The following is a 15,420-nucleotide window of genomic DNA, read 5'->3' as shown; positions in this document are numbered from 1 at the left end:
GGATTCCGTGGCCAACCAATGACATCAGAGACACAGTGAGGTTGCCCGCTTCCTGCAAACCACTAGGGTGTCTCTTTCATCTTTCCAAAAGCTAATGTTAATCACAAAAATCCAGCCACCTGCTCAGCGTTCTCATTGGGCGCTGCTGTTCCAAGGCCACAAAAAAAACCCCCGAACGAAGTCGGCAACGTGGCATTCAGTGAGACTTGAGGACTGGGGGCGATCTTTAAAACTTCTCTCTCGCATTGTATAAGCGATAATGAGACAGCTGGTCCTTTCTGACAACCTATTTGTTCTGCAGATGGATGCCGGTCTACGGAGCAGGTCTGCTACTCTGACCAGCGCTCTCTGTCTGAACTTGAGGACAGGGATTATGATATATCACAATCTCCTGCTTTTCGTTGGCAAAAGTGACACAAAAACTGGTTTTCACAAATGTTGCTGCTTCTGTTTTTATTGTGGCGATTTGCATATACTCCAGAATGTGTGAAAGAGTGATCTTTGCCATGACACTGAACTTAATCCCCCCCCAAAAAAAATTTCACTGCATTTCAGCCCTGCTAAGAACATTTCAGTGATTCTCTCATTAACACAACTGAGAATGTTGATGAGCACAAGGCTGGAGATCATTCTGTCATGCTGGTTGAGTTAGAATAGCAGACTGGATGCTTTAAAAGGAGGGTGATGCTTGAAATCTTTGTTCTTCCTCTGTTAACCACTGTTACCTGCAAGGCAACACGTGCAGTCATCATTGCATTGCACAAAAAGGGCTTCACAGGCAAGGATATTGCTGCAACTAAGATTGCAGCTAAATCAACCATTTATCGTGTCATCTGAAACTTCAAGGAGAGAGGATCAAGTGTTGTGAAGAAGGCTTCAGGGTGTCCAAGAAAGTCCAGCAAGCGCCAGGACCGTCCCCTAAAGATGATTCAGCTGATTCATCGGGGTGCCACCAGTGCAGAGCTTGCTCAGGAATGGCAGCAGGCGGGTGTGAGGGCATTTGGGAGGATGGCCTGGTGTCAAGAAGGGCAGCAAAGAAGCCACTTCTCTCCAAGAAAAACATCAAGGACAGACTGATATTCTGCAAAAAAATACAGGGATTGGACTGCTGAGGAAACTCCTTTCCAATTGTTTGGGGCATCTGGAAAAATGATTGTCTGGAGAAGAAAAGGTGAGCAATACAATCAGTCCTATCGTGTGGCAACAGTAAAGAATCCTGAAACCATTCATGTGTGGGGCGTCTTCTCATCCAAGGCAGTGGGTTCACTCACAATTTTAACTAAGAACTATTTTTAACTATTTAACTTCTCCCAACCATCCAAGAACAGTTTGGTGACGAACAATGCCTCGTCCAGCATTATGGAGAACCGTGCTATAAGGCCAAAGTGATAACTAAGTGGCTCAGGGATCAAAACATTAAAATTTTGGGTCCATGGCCCCGAAACTCCCCGGAACATTTTCAGCCAATTGAGAACTTGTGGTCAATCCTCAACAGTTGGGTGGACAAACAAAAACCCAGAAATTCTGACAAACTCCAAGCACTGATTATGAAGGAATGGGTCGCCATGAGTAAGGATTTGAACCAGAAGTTGATTGACAGCATGACAGCATACATTCTTGAAAGAAAAAAGGTCCAACACTGCAAATACTTTCCATAAACTTGATGTAATGGTCAATGAAAGCCTTTGAAGCTTATAAAATACTTATAATTACGCTTCAATACGCCACAGAAACAACTGACAAAAACACTGTGAAAACCAGTACTTGTGTCATTCACAAAACTTTTGGCCACGATTGTACTCTAGGTAATTTCACCACATTACAGTTAAAATACTTCAGTCATTTTACTTACATTGCATAAGTGATTTATACTAAATTCTTTTTTTTAAAGCTGGAATGTTTTCTTCTTCTTTGGTTATGTTACATTCCTTCATGCTCATTTAGCATTTGACATTTTAACACTGGATACAAGAGAGTCCCTTAAAAAGTCCCCTAATTCCACACTTCAGCCAACTGTGGAATAAACCCCACAAGTCTCCTTCCTTGTTTTTTTTTTTTTTCTGCCTCCCTTCATTCTGCGAGCACCTGTTCAGAATGGCAGAAAGGTTCCCTCCAACCAGATTTGTACCTTGTTATTCATTTGACATTGAGCAACTAAGAATAGCGCACAGGGAAAGGCAGCAGACACTGCAGCAATCATGCAGTAGCGGGGTGGGTAGGTGGGTGGGCAAGCGGGGTGTTGGGGGGTTTAATTAAGCAGCTGAGCCTGGTTCGGTTTGCTGGAATGGACTATAATTTGTGCTGATATATTCCTGGTCTGGTGCAAGGAAAAAAACTATTCTGTACCCCGTCCAAGGAGACCCCAGAGTTTGCCGAGATGGAAGCTGCACATTGCAATCTGACTGCTGTTTTTCTTAAAAACACATCAAATTAGGCAATTTGTTATTTGTTCTTTTTTGTTTGAAGGTGCCACAGCACTGTGAAATTGTAGAAACTGTGGCTTCCAGGATGCGCAACCTCTGCTGAACGCTAACAATGGAAAAATCCAGTGAAAACCCATAGAAATGACAATATCTGTCACGACTGGGTGCACCTGGAGACGCACCTGGCACCAATCTGCATGACAGCGGAGCCTGGTTATAAGGAACTTTGGAGCAGCCGGTCGGGGCTGCGACATTTTTATGTGGACGTGCAACATATGTGTAGTGTTGTTTTCAGTTCTGCCGATGGCCACACGCCTGCAGGTTTGTTTTCGTTCTCCCCCTTTTGCCCCTGTTTTCCTTTGTTGTGTTATTATTAATAAAATCCCATTCCCAGTATGCCCCGACTCTGCGAATCATTCCCCTGTCAGCTCGCGGACGTGACAATATCATTAACTGAATATTGGAGCAGATGTAGTCTGTAGCCTGTAGCCTGGCAGTCATATTATTGCTAGTTTGTTAGCAATATACAAATTTATCAAAATAAAAATGTATACTGCTCGGGTGGTAGTAACTTGGTGGGTAACATACTTGTCTATGAACCAGAAGCCCCAGGTTCAAACCCCACTTACTTCCATTGTGTCTATGAGCAAGACACTTAACCCTGAGTGTCTCCAGGGAGACTGGCAATGTAACTACTGGTTGTAAGTTGCTCTGGATAAGGTCGTCTGCTAAATGCCGTAAATGTAAAATTTTGGTTCCGCATAAAATTGTCACCTGACGTATCAGGAGCAGAACCTGCACTGGAACTCCATTACGTAACCCCTTGTGGTGAACGCTGAAGTTCTCTCTTTACTTGCATTCATGCACACATCATAGGGTGTTGTGTAGAGCATCAGTTGCTCAGCTGAGCACATAACTCATATTGCAAATGAGCTGCATACATATCGACTCACAGGGCTCGGTCTCTGTTGAAAGGTCAGAAAATAAAACAGGTGAGGTCACTTTCCTGAGACGCACACGCCGTTCCCCAGCCTAGTCTGTTTACATTCGGCAAGAGTTAAATTCCGTGAAGTCAGAGGGTTGAATAATTGATTTGACCCGAGTTCCTATTGTTAATTAATGAAGCCCGGTGGAAACAGACCAGACTAATATAATACCTGAACATGATCAGTGGAAGGTATCACTCTTAGATACTGTTTCAGATAGAGTTCACCTGCCCAGAATCCAATGGCACTCCTGCTGTCCAATAGGACACCGTTATGATCCAGAAGGTAGATATATGATCTTTACCTGGGCATGACTGCCTGCCCACTGGAACCTCCCACCCCCACTCCACCACAGCCATTGCCCATATTTGTCCATTTTCCAAACAAGTGTCTGGAAGGTTCTCAATTAAACATTTAATAAATGAATAATAAATTACTTCTGTCTGTCACAAGAGATTATGTCAGTCGGTTCCAGTCAATTGCGACGAACATCTGGATTTAGTCCACATTTACTGACTGCTTGCTCCTGCTGGCACAGCCTGTCATGGAAGAGATGGGGTTCATTCTAAATAGGTTGATTATTTTCAGTACACTGACTCACTGTATAGTAAATCATGTAATTAAATATATGATGTTGTGCATTAAAAGTTCTTAAAGGTATTTATCATGCATTAATAAGAAAGCCCATCACTATATATGATTCAAACATATGCAAAGTATTGCACTTATTAGCTGCAGGTTGCGCAGGCATATTACTTCATGGCTTACTGATTATTAACAAATTTACATAATTAATTAAAATGAAAAAGGTGTAGAACCAAGACAAACTAAATGAAAGTAAGCTTAAAATAAATTAATAGTAGCCTATACTGAGCATTTTTATAATGCAGTGTCACCTTAAATGAACTACCTGTTCCCACCAGAATATCTGAACTGAATTGGTGCAAAAAAGTAGTTCTAGATTATCTACAATAAAATACACTTAAATTACCCTTCAAAAGCATACAAACAAAAGGGCCTTCAGCAGACATCAGCATAAACAGACATAAAAGCCATATTTCAGAAAGAGCAAAGCATGCCCTATTGTTATTCTCAGCTATTATGAATAACATCTATTTTGGCAAGACCACACAAAACACATGATCCTGATTTTGCATGGATGTCATATTTTCGATAGATTACTGATAATCTGTACTGATTATCTGACCAACCCTAGCATGCACCCAATGCACGTACTACTTGCAAAGGCCTAGCGCACACATGATAAACAAGCAGAAAGCGTCATCAGCCCCAACATGCCATAACAGAAAGAGTAAAGGCTTTTTATTCTGTAATTAAAAGGCTCCAAACCTGCATGAGCGTGGAGAGGAACTCTGCTGAGTGGAACAGTGACAGTGGCCCGAGCTGGTTTGAATAATGGAGGTTGGGATGTCAGCACCAGATGGTACTGAATCTTTATTGTGTGCGACCCAAGGTCAAAGGCGAAGATTAAATTACCTGCCTGTACAACAATCAACACCGGTGAGTGGAGGCAAGGAGCTGATGCCTGATAACATACGAGCTATAAATTGTCCCTGCCCAGTCACCTGCTCGCAGCATGGCGTCCAAAACGCCGCGTTATTCAGCGAAAGAGCCCAGGTATGACACAGTGGTCTAATGTCAATTTGTAGTAGTGCAACAGAAAACACTTCCCAAAACTCTGTTAATCTTTGCACAGATGTCACTGGGGCTTCGGAAATTTCATTATTTCCAGTAGATCTCAAAATTTGTATGAAAAATGACCAATGAGCTTTAAAAATTACTGATACAATTAGTGATACTGGAATTTGTGTGAAACTAGACCATCATAATTATGGGGTTTAGAACAATGCCTATTTAATTTGCAATTCTCAGATTTTATATATATATATTATATATATATTTAGTTTTGATGTACAATCCAACTCTCGATATATAGTAACACTGTAACACAATTCAAACCAATTATTAAGATGCAGTCAAAGAAAATCTATTTTGTAACTAAGGCAACCCTCGCAGCAAGAGCAAATCTTTACAGCATGCCATAACATAATCCTTTTACCAACAAACCAAATTGCCCAGCTCACACTGCAGGATTCAACCTTACTGACCAGGAGCACGTCCTTTATGAATCCTTTATGAATCTGTACTGTAGTAATGGCCTGGCCCGAAGCCGAAAAACATCAAGCGGCATTTATGTTCAGTTCGACATTGAAAATAAACCTGTTTATGTTCCTACAGCCGCGCTTGTATTCTTTAATATGATTATTATGCCACCCTGGCAAGGTAAGAAAAATGACCCAAGTGTTACATCTACAGAAATTGAGGACTTAATTCAGTCTAAATACATCAGTGGCCACCCTGAAAATTACAGCGAATGTTAAGCCCATGCTAAGGGACAGCCAAAGGACAAGGCAGGTTATATACTCAACGTGCCTTTGTAGGATCATATGCCCCGGAAAAGAGCCCATCTTGGTCAGTTATTCAAAAAATCATCTGCAGGAGGGGTCCAACTAGACTTGCTTCTATAAAGAATAAATAGTACAAATGTATTTTTCTATATATCAATTTCTATTCGTATAATGTTAATAAATAATATCACAGTCTCTAGAGCTCATGAAAGATGTGAAATGAGTGATAATTATTGCATGTAGGTGAACAGTGAATGAGCGCAGCATTAAAAAAAGATAAACAACAAGCAACAAGGGAATTTCTATCACAGAAAACATTCTAAATCGTTGGACATAAAAAACATATGTAATATGTTTACCTGCAAGAACAAGGTCAACATCTGTAAATCTGCTTACAGATGTGCAAATGAGCAGTTCTATGCAAACATGCATTAATATTTCCTTTTTTTAAGGTTGTTATTCTTTTTCGAGGGTACATTATCGTGTGTTTGCTCGTGCATTTCTTCCAGCTGCATTGTAAATAATTCTTGATGCGTTAAGTGTGCTTGTGCCGGCCGTGATGAGTTTCTGGGAGCGATTAGCGCTCTTGAACTCGTGGCGCCCTGCCAGCATATAAATGTTTGCATGTGTGTATGGCAACTGGCTTCAGAGTCAGGAAACATCTGAAACTATAGCAACATGCTGAAACTATTTCACGCGTCGATCTTTAAATATGACGTGAGATTTTACAAAAACAACAACAACAAAAACATGACTTAAACCAGGGAAGGAAGATGCAGTTGTATTAAGTATAATTAGTGAGTACATTCTGAAATAGGCAAATGCACAGACTGTAATATTTCAATCCCACAAATTTATTTGAAGTGAACAAATAGAAAATCAATTAAAATTATACAGCAATTGTCACTTAATCACCAAATTATATATTATCAAGTACTTTCACATAAAATGCACACTATAAACATGATTTTCCAAAATTACTTTGGGCATTGCAAAAGCACACTGTAAAGTCTAGTAGTCAGAATAACTATTCAGAAGACTTCCCAAAGTCAGATGTGGGTCAGTCCTTGATTTTTGGGTAGAATCTGCTTTAGGAATCCATGAAAATATTTTACCTAAACGAGCATCTTTTCTAGATCAGTGATGAGACCATATGGCTGTTTATAACTAAAGCCATTGCATATTAATAGTTAATGTTTGAACTAGTGCAACTGTACCAGTCTCTCACTAATTAAGTTGAATCTCATCTCAAATTATGTTGAATCTCATCTCCAGTCAGCCATGCTAACAATTTAACTGTCTTGATTGACAGTCCCCATTACGTTAATATACATCCTGCTATCAGTGGGTTGCCTATATATTATTTTGTGTCACTGAGGGTACCAGCATTGCTTCAACATGCCTTTGGCAAAACTCAAAATTCGTTGGTGAAAAGATGTGGGCTGGCTGACCTCACATGCATCAGGAATGCTGGGATAGCCTCCGCCCTCCAGGAGTGACACACAAGTGGGTTACAATGGAGTCACAACACAGGATGAAAGCTGGGACTCAACCGCATGCTAAACAGAACTTTAACATCCCCTCTGATGCTGATGTTCTAGGCATCTTGTTTTATTTAACTCCCTAGACCCACTCGTGGTCTGCATCTGAAAGACATTTCCCCCACTACCCCTTCAATTCGCCACAACCAGAACCTGCATTCAAAAGGAAACACCTGAAAGGGGGACAATCTTTTTTTCCCTCCTATTTGATGTCAATGTTTCAGTTGTCCAGCGTTAGAAAGAAATAGTGAGGTGACTTCACACTCCAGCCACTGAGGGCTGTATTACATTTATTACATTTATTTATATTTACAGCATTTATCAGATGCCCTTATCCAGAGCGACTTACAATCAGTAGTTACTGGAGACACCGGAGACAAGGATGTCTTGCTCAGGACAATGATACTAAGTGGGGACTGAACCTGGGTCTTCTGATTCATACCCACTAGGCTACTGCCACCCATGCACATGACAGTATATTTCTTGGTGCCGGTCTCAAGCTCAGGTAAATGGGGAGGGTTGGGTCAGGAAAGGCATCCGGCGCAAAACCTTTCCCAAATCAGTTGTGCAAACAGCGAGGCCACCTGATCCGCTGTGGCGACCCCTAACAGGAGCAGCCGGAGGAAGGAGTAGTGAGGTGACTGCACCACATGTGCACAATTTAAATCTGACTCAAATATGAATACTGAAAATGACTTATTTTTTTGCATAGTGTTGCCAGTTATGTGATAGTTCATTAAAACCAGCCAAGGATATGAATGTTGACTGGTTGTGGTGGTGAAACTACTAGTCTGCTGACCAAGACCCAGTAAGAATTTATGGCACTGTGATCACCTAATGTCAAAATGGAGATCATCATAAATGACCAAAGGACACTTATGTTCTTTGCATTACTTTTGGAACATGACATTGTTCTGCAGGAGTAGTCTACATTTAAGCCTGATCTGGGTCACAACCAGTCATTAATTGTATAATTAGCCAAACGACTGCACTGTTCTGCTGCCTAGACATCCCTCGAGTGAGAATTTATTACTCATTTTAATAAAGACTCTTCATTTGGGTTCTGAAGGCCCATTTAGTTGCCTTGTTTCCGGTTCTGTAAAGGTGTAACTACAAGCCAGGTATTTTCCTACCTGCTTCCACATTTTGCCAATAGTACAGTTTCTCAAAAAATAGCCCTTCAGTTGCTTTTGCTAGTCCAACCTTATTCCAAAGCCTTCCAGTTGTATCATGCACAGAAAATTAACAGCTAGAGTAATACAGTGAACTGGAATACCATAAATATGATTGCATTGTATGAATAGGAGTGACTATAAAACCTTGTATCTGTAAGTGCATCTACAATTGAGTTCATCAACTGAAACAGATGAACCAGATGAGCTTAGCATGAATAAACACAAATAAATAATAGCCTTTAGAAATGGCAACGCAAAAGCCTACAGAAGACTGACTGCCTTAGGGCCTGGGGTGTACTTCATCATTACCGCACTAAATATTGCTCATATCAAAACTTCCTGATGCACCCGCTACCATAAATACTTGTAAGTGCGCTAAACTGTAGAAATAAGCAGTCCCCAAATGCCACCCATCATCATGGAGGACAATAAATCAACTCTTTCACGCTCCAATTCCAGCCACATTGTGCAGAAGACATTGTGCTGGTTGATTTTGCTTCAGAAGAAAGCAGCTGTAAAACACCCAAGCCCTTTCAAAGCTGCTAAAAATTAGCAGAAATGCGTAGAGAAAATGAAATACATTATAAAACACAGTGATGACCGGTCAATTACGGACAATCAACATCATGTAATTGGTAATAGTAACGCACTCGCCAATGAGCCAGAAGAAAGTCAGGTTCAAACCCCATCTACTACCACTGTGTCCCTGAACAAGACACTTAATCCTGAGTGTCTCTAGGGGATCTGTCCCTGTAGCTACTGATTTAGGGTGTCTGATAAGTGCCATAAAAGTGAAAGTGAAAGTAAAGTGATTGTGTCACAATGACAATCACTTTACTTTCACTTGTCATTGTGATACACAGCAAGCACAGCACGCGGTGACACAACAAAATGTGTCCTCAGCATTTAACCCATCACCCTTGGGGAGCAGTGTGTGGGGATTCGAACCGGCACCCTTCAGATTAAAGGTCCGCTTCCATACCCGCTAGGCCCATGCTGCCCCGTACATGAGTAAAACCAGTACATAGAGTACATCCAGTCCAATGTAAATATGCAGACATTGAATGACAGCTTCCCCCCAAAACAACCTGGCACATGCACCAAATAAAGCATAATTACCGCCCCCTTGAGCATGGTCTCTGGACTGCATGCGTTAAAAAAATGCACCACTACTGTTCTAATAAGCTTCAGAATTTTGTCATTTGCTTTGGATTAAATAGGTGGCCAAACAGCCAACTAATGAAAAGGTGAAAGCCGATTCCAGGTCTATTCTGAGACCTAAATCTCAGTCATACTTTTGCCCTGAGAAGGCCTTCAATGTTACACTTCCCTCATCCCACCTTACATAATAAGGTCAAGAGCTGCTATGCTTTCCAAGCACGCACTCAAATTTTACATTTGGCCTATTATTCTATGGCTAATTCATGCTGGTGATAACTGTTGTTGTTATATAGTTTAGTGTGGTGCGAATCCTTCTTGACAGAGGCAATAAGGCAAAGGGAGGGTTTAAACACTTTACGACCCAAGCATAAATCACGGTGGGCGAGGGGGAAAGCTTCTAAGGAAAGCGATCGGGTCAAGTTTAATTAAGTTAGGAGCCGGTGCTGATGTGCGGCAGAGGCATTCATAATCAGGCAGTAAATCGGAGGCTGGACGCCGGTGACTGCATATGTAACTACAGCTGAAATGTTCTGATTTCACACCGACAGACACTGAACACATAGTCAGGGGTCTTCTATTGTAAGAGCGGAGGTGCATGGCAGGAAGATGAGATGAGAAGGGCGGAACAGCTGACCAGTAGTAGAATCAGCAGATTAAGGGCTTGTACTAACGGGTATAAAGGTGAATTGGACCGTGTGTTGTAATATTATAATGTTATTAAGTCTTTGAGAACCAGTGAGTTGTGTTGAGCAGTAACAGAGATGAACTATAGCAGCCAAGGAGGCTTCTACATTAAAAAAAAAGCAAATTTCCATTTTTACAATGTTCATTAATGATTGCTTTGTTTAGGTGTATCTTAAGCGGCATTTGAAAAAGCTTGATCACTGTTACAACATCTAGGAATTCTACCAATTTTCAAGGAGGCACACAAGTATCCTCAGCATTCTTAAAGCACCTGAGATTGTCCACAGACACTCTACAACTGGCCGACTGAAATTCTCAGCCTGAAACTCTGAGGAGCAATGTTCATTTCAGTCACTATTAGTCTCACGACTGACTTGTGTGAATAAACCTCCTCATTGGGACGTGATAATGAGCTCTGACACTCCATAAACCTCCATCAAAACAGAGTGAAGCACTCCTCACACTAAGATGAAAGGAGATGGACACCTCCAAAATAAGCAAGGAGACCTTCTCACGATCGTGTTTAAAAAGTAAATCCACGTCTTCACTCAGGCCATAAACATTTTGTCGGTCGTGTATTTGCATACACTACTGTAATTTTCTGAGACTAGGCTTAAACCATGAACGTAGATACCAAGTAGATACCATTATTAATGTTTTTGGTCTAATGATCTCTTCTGACGTTTAATGGGGAGTCTTATCCATGTGCCTTCAATTTTTCAAGCATTATTTTGGGTTTGCCTTAATTGATCATGATCAGTTAGACTGTGGATTGACAGATGGAACATTAGTGGGAACAGATGTTTAATTATAATCAATGTTCTCAAAGCAGGTGCTTCCTTCCGATTCCTACCAAAAAAAATCTTCTGATCATTCTCTTTCATTAGCTCTAGGTAATTAATGGAGCCCGTCTGAGTATAAATGCGTCAGATGAAGCTCTTTGATTAGTGTCGGGGTGTAAAAGAGCGGTTTATGGGATGGAAATTGCGCAGCTGACTTTAATGTTGCTACAGGGGACACTCCTCTGAAGGAAAACAGCAGGAACACTGCAGCACTGTTGTCCAGACTGCTGCCCTTGCCTCCCTGTTTTGCCTGGGCGGCCTCAAATTATTCATGTCAGCAGCCTGTGCGTTCTGGAATGTTCAGAAGCAGCTGCATTGCTGGACAGTCACCTGAAGAAGGTGCAGCTAGAGCTTTTTTTGGCACATTCTTTGTGACGCGGTCCTGTACACTTACCATAAATGAAATAAGTGAAAGTCCTACACTGCACACAACAAAACGTGTCCTCTGCTTTTAACCCGTCACCCTTGGTGAGCAGTGGGCAGCCATGACAGTCACCCTTGGTGAGCAGCGTGTGGGGACGGTGCTTTGCTCAGTGGCACCTTGGCGGATCCGGATTCGAACCCGCAACCTTCTGATTACGGGGCCGCTTCCTTAACCGCTAGGCCACCACTTATCATTCAGTGCCTTCTAACAACTAACAAGAGCCTTCCTACTGTCTTAACCATGTTCATAAGGGTCAGTTTCCCGTTCATGGTTTAAGCCTAGTCTCAGACTAAAAGAATCCGCCAAAAACCGACCTACTGACAGAAGATCAAAAGCAGAAGTTAAGATTTTGGTGTTCATTTCCATCCTCCACTGATGACAAACCGCGATAAACAACCGACCCGCTCACTGGGTGCCACTTACTGCCACAGAAAATGTTCGCTTCGGTAACTAATACAGGAGATCCGATTGCCCCACCACCTCACATTTCCAGGTAAGACAGGGTGTGCATGGCTTTGCAAGGTCCGGGGTCGCGTTACCTACAGCAGAATTATTGGGGACTGTCAATCTGGCACAAGATGTAGAAAATCTATATCATACTTTTACAGGGACCGTAATGGGGACAATCAGAAGCGTCCTATCATCAGTAATAATTGGTATTACTTATTTGCATTCTTACTTCTTAAATTCAGACGTTTTTAGCGCGTCTTTTTTTATTGTTAGTGATTTCTTAGGCAGGTTAAATATAACAACGAGGTCATTTGAAGGACGAAATCTAATCCATAGCCGTTTTAAATTTGTAGCTGAATGACTCGAACCTTCTTAAACACATTCACAACCCTGACCTATTGATCTACGGAAGTTATCCGATAACGTCCTTTGTCAAATGCAATTACTTGGTAATGTTTCCATGTAGAGTCGATCCTTTGGTCCTCCATCGTCTCAAAGGTCATCTGGAGGATAATGGAACGCGTGGGAATAACTCCACGTGTTTCCAGTAACGTCCACGGCACAACAAATGCGCACAGAACCTGCGGGCTAATGGCTGCCACCATGCTTCAAATGACTTTTATCGATACAGAGCAGACACAAGTTTGGCTAAACTGGGACAGCTAGCAGTAACTGCGGTCGTTCTGGGTGGAAATGTTCCTTCAGACGCCAGTTTAGCCACGCGAGCTACAGGTTATTCAGCTACGACATTTTGTTCACACTGCAGAACAACGCAGCAACGTACAAAGATCGTAAAAGCCAACAAACAGTAATATCTGTTAAAGCCACGGTGATCTAAAACAACAACAAAAAAAAAGCAGAAATCTTAGTACAGCAACTCTGCGGTTGCGCGACCGGAACGTCGTACAGTAAGACTGTAGTACACAGGTTGTAAACGGCAACGCCAAGACGGTACGTAATCTAAACCAAAGGCATCTGTACAACTATGAGACCAAAAAAAACAAACCCGCACAGAGCAGCAGATCGGTTCGGTGGTTTTATAAATATAATATAATATAATAATATAATTATTAATTATATATAATCCCACCGACGTCCCCCGGCACGGAGCTCACCTGTCAGCCGCGGGACGGAGGAGATGACAGGAGGGATGACAGGAGGGATGACAGGAGGGATGAGAGGAGGGAAGGATGCTGCCGCCCCGACTCACCTGATCCGCTCCGCGGGAGATACGCGTTGCGCAACAGCACCGGCGCACGTGCGTCCGCGCCGGCGTCTGATTGGTTCGCGTCGTAACAAAGTTACCGTTCAAGATATAGATATCTATATATTTATAAAAACGTCGATTTTTTTTTTACTGTTTGATAATGCGCCTTTGGCTCGGTTTGTAGGTACCGACGCGCCGCGGGATCGTGGACGGAAGTCGCCACATTGACGCGCGTAACCGTAACAGTAACAGCAGTAACATCGCCCTCCTTACCGTCTCGTCCCCCCGTCCTGTTCGCGCCCGTCGGAGCCGGGAGGGGTGCTGGGCGGATAAACCCGATCCCGTCGGAGAGGGCGGCGGCGAAAGTAGTAACTTCGTTTTTTTTTTTTTTTTCCATTACGTACCACGCACGCACGGCGTGGGGGCCTTGGGGCCCGTGGGGGGGTGGGGGCGGGATCCCACTCGCACGGGGGTCTGGTGGCGAGTTTCCACGGCGAGAGACGCGGACTCCTCGCCTTCCTCCCGTTTTCGGAGGTCACCGGTCAGGAACACGCTACAGATCAAAAGTTTAAGGTCGTGTACCAACACCAAAATTCATAATCAGACTATGTTTAAAACAGCGGCGTTGTCGAGACCCTGCAGATTCAGTACTAGTGTCAATTGGGCCAGTTTTCGTGGTTCTTTAATCAGTGTAACTTTTCTGCTCTGTGGGGGTTCCCACAACCCCAGTTCTAATGAAGTTTGGAAGTTGTGTAAAAACGTAAAAAACCTATATTCAACCTATATTCTTCACAAAGACGAGATATCTGATGTTCAGGGAGATGAAGTTTATTGTTTTTTTGCAAATCTTCAGTCATTTTGAATTGCCTGCGACACGTTCCGATAAAGTATAAAGCCATCTGTTAAATTGCTTTTCCCTTAACAACACCCCGTAAGCATTTGGGAACCGGGGACACTAATGGTTGACGGTGTGTGGGTGGAATTCCTTCCCATTCTTGCTTGATGTAGAACTTCAGTCGCTCTAAAGTCTGAGGCTTCCGTTGTCGTATTTTGCACACACATTTTCAACTGGAGACGGGTCTGGGCTGAAGGCAGGCCAGTCTAGTGCCCAGCACTCTTTTACCACGAAGCCACGCTGTTACAACATGTGCAGAACGTGTCCTCGCATTGTCCTGCTGAACTGAGAGGCAACGTCCAGAAAAAGATGCAGCCTGTGTAACTCCACATGTGTTCATTCATAGTTTTGATGCCTTCAGTGAGAATCTACCAACGTAAATGGTCATGAAAATAAAGAAAATACAATGAATGAGAAGGCGTGTCCAAACATTTGGCCTGTACTGTACCTCGCAGCATTGATGGTCCATCTTTTGTCCATCTCAGGTGAGCTGGGGCCCAGAGTATCTGGGTGGTGTTGATTCATGGCCCTCGCTTTGCATGGTAGAGTTTTAACTTGCATCAGCGTATCAGGTGTATCAATGAACTGTGTTAACTCACAGCGGTTTTCTGACGCATTCCTGAGTCCACATGGTAATGTTTTTCTGCAGAATGATATCGGTTTTGGATGCAGTGCCACCTGAGGGATCGAAGGTCAAGGTCGACCAATGTTGGTTTTTGGCCTTGCCGCTTTCGTGCTGAGATTTCTCCATACAGGGAGTGCAGAATTATTAGGCAAATGAGTATTTTGTCCACATCATCCTCTTCATGCATGTTGTCTTACTCCAAGCTGTATAGGCTCGAAAGCCTACTACCAATTAAGCATATTAGGTGATGTGCATCTCTGTAATGAGAAGGGGTGTGGTCTAATGACATCAACACCCTATATCAGGTGTGCATAATTATTAGGCAACTTCCTTTCCTTTGGCAAAATGGGTCAAAAGAAGGACTTGACAGGCTCAGAAAAGTAAAAAATAGTGAGATATCTTGCAGAGGGATGCAGCACTCTTAAAATTGCAAAGCTTCTGAAGCGTGATCATCGAACAATCAAGCGTTTCATTCAAAATAGTCAACAGGGTCGCAAGAAGCGTGTGGAAAAACCAAGGCGCAAAATAACTGCCCATGAACTGAGAAAAGTCAAGTGTGCAGCTGCCAAGATGCCACT

At 42.6% G+C, this 15,420-nt stretch overlaps 1 protein-coding gene across 14 annotated transcripts in view; it reads right to left on the bottom strand.

Moving 5' to 3' along the window:
- The window catches only part of atp2b2 (ATPase plasma membrane Ca2+ transporting 2), a 101,806-nt gene extending 88,144 nt beyond the window's left edge, over window positions 1-13,662 (bottom strand). For 7 of the 14 annotated variants that reach the window (XM_028999467.1, XM_028999470.1, XM_028999474.1 and 4 more), the window contains exon 1: window positions 13,231-13,337. The gene's annotated coding sequence lies outside the window, so the exon portion shown is untranslated. Of the gene's footprint in view, window positions 1-13,230; window positions 13,338-13,595 lie in introns of those variants that run through there. The other 7 variants (XM_028999463.1, XM_028999464.1, XM_028999466.1 and 4 more) reach the window with 4 other exon arrangements.
- Window positions 13,663-15,420: the final 1,758 nt, after the last annotated feature.

Source organism: Denticeps clupeoides, chromosome 12 (genome assembly GCF_900700375.1).
Source record: "Denticeps clupeoides chromosome 12, fDenClu1.1, whole genome shotgun sequence".
NCBI lineage: Eukaryota > Metazoa > Chordata > Actinopteri > Clupeiformes > Denticipitidae > Denticeps > Denticeps clupeoides.
This window is presented reverse-complemented; position numbering and strand designations above follow the sequence as displayed.